The following is a 9,151-nucleotide window of genomic DNA, read 5'->3' as shown; positions in this document are numbered from 1 at the left end:
CGTCTCTCCTAAGTCCCTGGGATTTCCTTCCTTCAGTCCACCCCTTTAGGGTGGATTCTGGCCCCTTAGGGTCCCCAACAATAAGAAATTTCAGCCAGAGTATCCAACATTTTGAATTCTCCAGCTGCTCTGCTGAAGACCGGAACAGGAGCACATATTTATTTTTTGTTTATATTTACAGCATTTGTTAATGGCCCCAATTGTGTGACTCTATATGCAAAATAATAGTGAAACAAAAATGACATAACAAACAAACATGACATAAATTATACCATTCCAGTGAATGGCTGTAGTCAATCATTAAGTGGTTGTATAAAATAGGGGGGGGGGAATTAGCAATCTTTCTGAAGATAAAGAGACAGTGCCATTCAGATCTTCAGAGCTGTAGTTTCCTTACTATGCAGGGGTTTTCATACAGAAAGTCTGCCATTTTCTCCACATCCAGGAACCTCACATAGAGGAGGGACTATCAAAAATACTTTATTAATCAAATGTGAGTTGACATACAATCTTTGGAATTTAATTAAATGTGAAGTATGAATCTATTGAAAGTATCTAGTCATAGCTTGATTATACTAAATCATAAAGGCCTTACTATCAACAGGGATCCATCCAATCAGATGGTACAATAACTCCCATTCTGAGAAAAATACCAGAGCTGTGTTCTTTCTCCCCTAGGATAACATGAGGCAAATGCAAAGAAAGTTATAAAAAGTATAAAATAAAACTATAGATACCAGATATTATCTTAATGCTACCTTCTTCAACCTGATATCATATACAGCTAAGCAAATGTGGAAACCAACAGTTACATTTACAATTTAACACTCACCTTATTTTAAATAATATTTCCAGCTAGAAGGGTCCAAATTAGCTCCCAAACCCTTCATAATTAAGATAATAATAATAATAATAATAATAATAATAATAATAATAATAATAATAACAGCAATAATAACAATAACAACGACATTAATAAACAACTCTTTTTATTAAGGTTGTTCACACAGTCAACCAGATATTTAGTCTGGATTTGGCAATTTTGTCCCCTTATCAAATCCTTTTATCCAGTAGGAGATATAGGAATATAGCCAGCCGTACCAACAGGCTGAAAAATAGCTTTTATCTGTGGGCTGTTAGGCTTTTAAATGGGACATAATCTTATGCAGAATTGACTTGGGAGGCCGGTGTGTGGTGTAGTTGGTTCACATGGTGTGGTGGGATGGAGGGTTTGTTGTCACTGTGTGTTGGGGGGAGAGAGCACGGGGGGAGGCTCAGCTAATCTCAATGTACACGTGTTGTACTTTGACAATAAAGGTTTATTATTATTATTATTTATTATTATCCTTCCCAAGGATCTGGTATAGACAAATGCTATTTAATAATATTAAAGGTATCATTGCAGGATGTAAGCTGTTCTGTTGCCTTTTGCAATTGCCTGATGGTGATTTTGTTACAGCTGATGTTCAAATGCTGCAGCAGATGCGTACTACTATTTGTATATTTGCAGGTCTTTGTATTTTGTTATTTTCTCCAGATCTTTCTCTTCTACTCTACTCCACCATCCAGACTTGTCTTACTTGTCAACAATTGTTAAATCTGGAGGATTGTATGGCAGATGAATTGAATTCAACAATTGTTAAATCTGGAGGATTGTATGGCAGATGAATTGAATTTGAATTCTAAAGTCCCACAGCATTTTTCATTTTCTGTTACTTTTTTATTTCTTGCTAATGGTACTTCTTGCAGATATCCAATGCACTATTGTTGCTACTTTCTCATCCTGTTGTTTGTAGTTAGTCTGTGCAATTTTCTTGCAGCAGCTAACCAGGTGAAGTGCATTGTTGCTTCAGCTTTTTTGCAGAAAGCATATTGGTGCTGTCTACTCAATTCTGACTTTGTATACATTTGTTCTTTACGATTGATCTTGTGCAGCCAGAATTCACCCCACTATTTATTTCTTCAACTATCCTGGTCTTAGCTATTGCCAGATGGCTTTGTCTTGCCATGTCTCTTTTCTATTCTTCATTTGGTATTTTTTTTTGTCTCTTTGGTATTCAGTAAGCCTTCGTAGTGTACTAGCTTCAGTGCATCTTGTTCACTGTCTTTCAAATATTCTTCTATACTCATTTTTTTTCTTCAACTGTCTGATGTACTTGCAAAATTCCATGCCCACCTATGCTCCTTAGTAAATAGATCTCACTGCATGGATGAAGGGCATGAGTCCTTCCCATTGTTTTTATGGGCTTCCTACAGCATGGGTCGGTGGGAAGTGAGGTGTTTGCAACTGGGCTGCAGAAACGCAGGCAAGCGCACACATGCATGTGCATCCTCACTTGCACAAACAGCAGGTGTGTGCACACGTTTCATTTGCATGAGCGGTGGGCATGCATGCATATCACTCATGCAAATGGAGTTGCGTATGCATGTGCTTGCCAGCTGCTCACATCCCCTCCCCCCCAGTCTTCAAAGCAGGAAAGGTTGGGGAATTCTGTCCTACAGGGCTTCAGCTTGAGTTTAGCACCTTTCCAGGTGGATTTCCCAGGTGTTAAGTGCCTTGGTAGAATTTCTGCCACTGTGCTTGGACTTTAAAATCTTCTTCACCTTTCTAATTCTTGATCTTGAGAGTATTTGATGTTGTAAGTCTGAAAGATGCCCAGGTATTTGTAGTGATCTTCTTCAACCAGACTCTTGATAGCATTTCCATAGGACATCTTGATTCCTTCATTTTTACTACTTTTCCCATTGATGGTAAGGGTGGCAGATTTATTCAGTCCAAATCCATGGCAATATCTTGGCTGTTTATTTTGGAGAGTGTTGAACAGCCATTCCATTTCAGGTGGCCTTTTTCCATAGTTCATGACAATTTGTATAGATGCTCCAGTGAATAATTTTGGCAACTGTGTTAATGTCATTACTTATAATCAGTATGTGGGATTTTCTGTTTCTTCTGCTTCTTTGCCCAATCTGCCCATTATTATTTTTTTCAATTCTGGCCTACTGCATTAGTTTGAATAGCTTGCTGTTCAAACTAATGCAATCAAGCCTTCAGTTTTTTTCTAATGTTCCAGTTGTAAACAATTGCCAGGTTTTATCTAGATCCACTTTCCCCTCGATCTGTTGTAGAAGTTGATCATGTAAAGATTTTTCTTGCCAGTATTTGGTTCATGTTTTTATTACATTATCTCAATATTCACTTTTTAATTTTTTAATGTTAATTAAATTTTTAATGCTAATTAACTTTTTCATGTTCCAGTTATAAGCCATTGCCAAGTTTTATCTTTATCTACTTTTCTCTCGATCTCCCAATAATGATGATGATGATTTTACTGTGGGGACAGTAAAAAGCTCCTAAAAACTCTGAAAATAGCTCTGGAATGGCTAAACCTGTTTGTCATGTCTTTCTGAACAAATGAAATTGGAAGAGTTTGAAGCCATTAAAAAGGAAAAGGGGCCAACTAGTTAGACTATTCATCTTGTATTCTATTTAGTTGTTTTTCTCTTGGCTAATTTCCCTTCTGAAAGCTCATATAGAATAGGGTAAAATAAAAACATGTGCCACACATGTGCCTGCATGTGTAAAAAGACACTTTGTTTTCACAAGCATAATAATTAAAATCTATTTAATTTGTTACAAAGGCTAGCAGAATTTTTACTTTTGACAGATGCTCCTTGATTATATTAAGCAATTAATCCAGAAGTTCTAATTTCATTTCAATTAATGTTATTTTTTCATACAAACTGGACTGTTATCAGGTTATACTTATGAGCACTGTGATACTACTCCAAAATAAAGGAACAAGGGGGAAGTTAAGCATCAAACATGATTGAAAATGTAAAGTTCTTATAAAATACATGCATACATATTAACTCCTCCCCCTCCACATAAAATAATATAATTTTAGTGATGCGGAAATCCAACTAGGAATAGGGAAATATTCAAGAAAGTATTTTGGTACCAAAGTAGGAAACTAAAAATGTAACACAGCAGCCAATTAGGTGGGTTGTTGTTGTGTTATTTTGCACCAAAGCTTGGGGAAAAAAGTATATTAAAAGAGTGGTAGAAATCAAAGTCAGCAGCAACAGCCTTAAAAATTGTTAAATACAATCCAATTATTATTCCTTCTAAAGATGAGAAGAAAACCTGTCTTAGAGAAAAATATAATTTGATTTATAAACATGATAATTCAGTTCTTCTGAAATAACATGCCAAAATACACTAAATTTTAGGACCATTTATTTATACATGGCATGGTATCAGAAGCTCAGTATGCTCTCCAAAGGGAAACAAAAGCAATTGATATAAAACACATTTGTTAAACAACTATAAGAAGAGTATATAACCATACAGTACAATGCTGTTTAGACCATCTAAATCTCCCTCCACCCCAAAGCCAACATAAGAAAGTCAGCGGTTCACATGAGAAAAGTAATAGACCTTTAAATTTCAGCTTTGCTTGATATTCATGAAGCATTGCAATATAGAACTCTCTGCATGTAAAAGAAAGACACCCTGCTCAGTTCTGAAAGAAATAAACACCATCTGTATTGTTAAAATTACAAATTATTCTAATACTTGCATGTTGTTCATGCCTGAATAAACAGTGAAAACAGACTCCAAAACACAATAGAAATCAGCCAGAACTATATGCACTTTCATAAAGTATAAAACAAATGCAAAATATATCTTTTCAATTTTAATTTATTTTATTTTTAATTTCACCTGTTGACCTGGTACATTTTAATGTATTTAGAAGCTTAGAATTCTAATTTGAGGACACAAATAGATCAGATGAAAAGTTCCACTTATGCAGTGTTTGGTTATACATTGTGTCCTGACCTTATAATCTAGATGGGTGTTAAATTTGGAATAATGTCAAATTCTGACAAGGCAACAGAATATTAGATTAGTTTGGCAATTTCAATTATTAATGATCGGTGCTCAGGTCTAATTTTTCTGTTTCAATGAGGGGTTTCTGTTTCAAAAATCCATCCTTACTTTTAACTAAAACATTTGTAGGATAGCAGTGAAGGTGTGGTCGACCACATGCATTGTTTAACTATAATTGACTGTACTGTTTCATATGGAGATCACTGACATTGTTTTAAATTCTCAAATTAAATAATAAAAGATTATTCACAATATACATCTCAGAAAATGCATTCAGGGAGCATCATCCAATCTATTTTTTCAAAAGACATTTGGAAAACAGTGATACTCTAAGGACAAGAATCCAAACTTCTACTACGTGTTAGGATTGTAAGCCCTCAAAATGGAACTGGGATAGCAAAATTCAGTAAAATAATAATAATAATAATAATAATAATAATAATAATAATAATAATAATAATAATAATAATAATAATAATGCAAAATGGTTCTTTAGGATTCTATGGAAGATTTGAAAAAGTTGTAAAACTTCTTAAAAAGTAATTTAGAGTTTATAATACTAGGAAGGAGTAAAATCAAGGCATTTAATACATACATTTTATATAATTAACAGCGATGATTGATTCAGAAAACAATTTCATTTTTTAAGAAATGCCATCTCTGCAACATTATAAAAAAGGAAGCATCACAATCCAATATAGCTGCAATGGTGTAGATAAATGCAAAAATCACCAAGAACAAATGTCCCGAGATGCATATGCCCGTTTTCATGAAGATCAAACAAATTATCCCACGACTCAAGTCTGTACTGTGGCTCTATTTCTCTTGGCATTCACTTCTATTAAAAAGATTGATAAGGTAAGGCATGTCTTGGCCAACCACTATCCTCTTGATGCCAACCATCACTATTTCTACCTACGTTAAATGAGTGTGTGTGTGTGTGTGTGTATAGATAGATAGATAGATAGATAGATAGATAGATAGATAGATAGATAGATAGATATAGATATAGATATATAGATATAGATATATAGATATATATAGATATATAGATATATATATAGATGTGGATCCTTGGTTTTTCGGGTTTTTCCCCGCGTAGAACTAAAGGTGTGGGCGCAACGTTTCGACGGAGTCCCATCCGTCATCATCAGGCTTTAGCTGTGGCTGTTAGTTCCTCTTTTTTAAACTGCCAGAGGGGGTGTGTTCTGTGGAGGTGTGCTCTGATTGGGTAGGGGACCAAGTGTGTTCTGATTGGGTGGGAGTGTGTTTTGAATGGTGGGTGTGTTCTGATTGGGTGGGGGGGTGTTCTGAGTGGATGGGCTGGTCTCAGCTGCCAGCTCCAGAACTGAGCTGGTGAGTTGTGCTGCTTTTGTTCGGCTTCGTGTTTGTGGTGGTGCCATGTTTTTATAGTGGGTGTCAGTTTGCTTATTGTGTGGTTTGGAGGGGTTTAAAGTGGCTGATGTTGCAGCTGTAGTTAGGTTTCTGTTTTGTGGTTGTGTGTCTTTATCGTTGTGGGTTCGGATTTGCTTTTTGAATGGTTGTGTGGTGGCGATGTCATGTGATGTTATCATGAGTTTGGGTCTGGTATCATTCTTGGTGGTTGGGCCTCGTCTGTCAATCAAGGCGGGTTTCCAAATGGCTGGTAGACGAGAGGTATCATCTCGTGTAGCCACATACAGGCACCCGCGAAAACTTCAGAAAACAAATATATATAGATATATATAGATATATATAGATATATATATAGATATTTGTTTTCTGAGGTAGATATATAGATATATATATAGATATATATATGACGTGGTGGCTCAGTGGGTTAGGAAGCTGAGCTTGTCGATCAGAAGGTCGGCAGTTTGGCGGGTCGAATCCCGAGTGCTACGTAACAGAGTGAGCACCTGTTACTCATCCCAGCTTCTGCCAACCTAGCAGTTCGAACCTTTACCTTTACACACACACACACACACACACACACACACACACACATATATATATATATATATATATACACACGTGTGTGTGTGTGTGTGTGTGTGTGTGTGTGTGTGTGTGTAGGTCTTGGCGTATTCAGGTCTTTTCCCGTGTAAGATTGAGTGTGTCTTGGCGACGTTTTGACAAGGTCCCACTTGTCATCTTCAGGCTGGTGTCTTCGGCTTCGTGCTTGTGCCTCGTTCCTTAATGAAATTAATCTCCAAAACTGAACACTACAACAAGAGAATAATTATGGAAGCCATTGAAATAAACACCCCCACAACATGAATAAACGTGACAATACCTCCCGCCTACCAGACATCTGGAAACCAGCCCTAGTCAACAAACAAGTCCCAGCCATGAAAACCGACACTGGACCCACAACAACACAGGATGCCACCACCAATCATCCTCACCAGACTCAAACCCAAGCCCACCCCATAGACGAAATGCCACCACCATTCAGAAGCCAAACCACGGCGGCATCTCCAGCTGCTGTACACACCCCTGACCCCCACACAAAGCAAACTGACACACACTATGAACACAAGGCCAGACCGCAAACTCAAAGCCAAACCAAAGCCTGGGATGTTACACCACAGCCTTCTGCTCAGGACATTACATCACAGAACTCAGTAAGTTACAATGCTAAAGCTTGGGATGTCACAACACAGCCAACCACCCAGGATGTTGCAGCACAGAACTCAGGATATCAGGATGTCATTACACAGCTCATTATCCAGGTCGTTACAACACAAAAGACTAATGGGCACACAGCCAACACCTCAGCCACACAGGATGTTAATCCACAAACAATAACCCCATCAACCAATCAACATGTAACAACACAGCCAACCAACCTGCTTCCAGCAACAAAGCCAGCACCCCACACACCCCCAATATTTACAGAGAGATGGCAGCTCCGATCACCCTTTGCTCACACAAGCACGAAGCCAAAGAAACCAGCCTGAAGATGACAAGTGGGACCTCACCGAAACGTCACCAAGACACTATCAATCTTACATGGGAAAAGACCCGAATATGCAAAGACCTACATACCTGTACCCGTGAAAATCTATGAAAACAAATATAAATATATTAATTTATCATCAAATGTCTCTAGTTCGTTGGGGCAAACTCTAAAGCTATAAGAAGTCATGGATAATTAGAGGGTTTTGATTGCTTCCATTTCATCTTGAAATAAATAATAAAAGCATCTCTGTGTAAGACTACTGTTAAGGAATTTGTTGTGCAGAGGTCTCCTTGTGCTACCAAAGAGTTGCACAGACAAGGAAGGGTACTGAGAGTAGTAAAAGTCACACAAGAGTACACTGAGTTGTAAAAGCAAAAAATAGTTTACTTTAAGGTGGTGTAAAAACAAAAATGCACAGTCAAAAATAAACAGTCCAAGTAGCAATCCAAAATACAAAGTCTTCTTACCGGTCCAGAGGTCAATACACAGTTCAGGTTTACAACAGTAGTAAACCAACAGCAGAGCAAAAACAGTAATAGTAGAGATCAGTGAATTCAGAGAGAGAGAGAAGCTACGTTCCTAGCTTCCTCTTATGGCCATGAGAACACTTACACACCCATTGGCCAATTAGAATCTTAAAGACATAACATCATGGTTAATATATTTTCAACCCAACATTGTAGGCTAACACTATATGCCTAACATTCTCCCCTTTGGGTAGAATAATATATAACCCTTACAATCTTATGCACATTCTTTCACAATTAGCATTGTGTTTCACAGCACTTTGTACCTTTGTAAAATGGTCTGCAATATTTACATCAGATGAACAATACTCTAGCTGTATTAATTTATCTTTGACACATTGTCTGACATTTAAATAACGAAGATCAGTATGTTTGGATCTTGTTCTTACTGCAGCATTGTTTGCCATCTTTATCACAGCTTGATTGTCCTAATAGACAATAAATGGATCATTTACATTTAAACCCATATCTAACAATAATTGTTTGTACACTAGCAGTTCTGTACATAACACTGATAAACATGAAAATTCAGCCTCCATTGTAGACAAGCTTATGTGTTTTTGTCTAATGGACTTCCATCCAATCAAAGAATCACCCAACATTACAGCCAATCCTGAAGTAGATTTATGAGTGCTTGTATCAGAGGCAAAACTTGCATCTGCATATGCAGTAAGGATTAACTCATGATTTGGCTCTAAATATAACGAGTAGTGGATAGTCTGCTTCAAATACCTTAATACTCGTTTAGCTGATTGCCAGTGTCTAACAGTTGGATTATTGTTGTACCTA

The sequence above is a fragment of the Vipera ursinii genome (genome assembly GCF_947247035.1).
Source record: "Vipera ursinii genome assembly, chromosome: 1".
Taxonomy (NCBI): Eukaryota; Metazoa; Chordata; class Lepidosauria; order Squamata; family Viperidae; genus Vipera; species Vipera ursinii.
Note: the sequence above shows the minus strand (reverse complement) of the source record.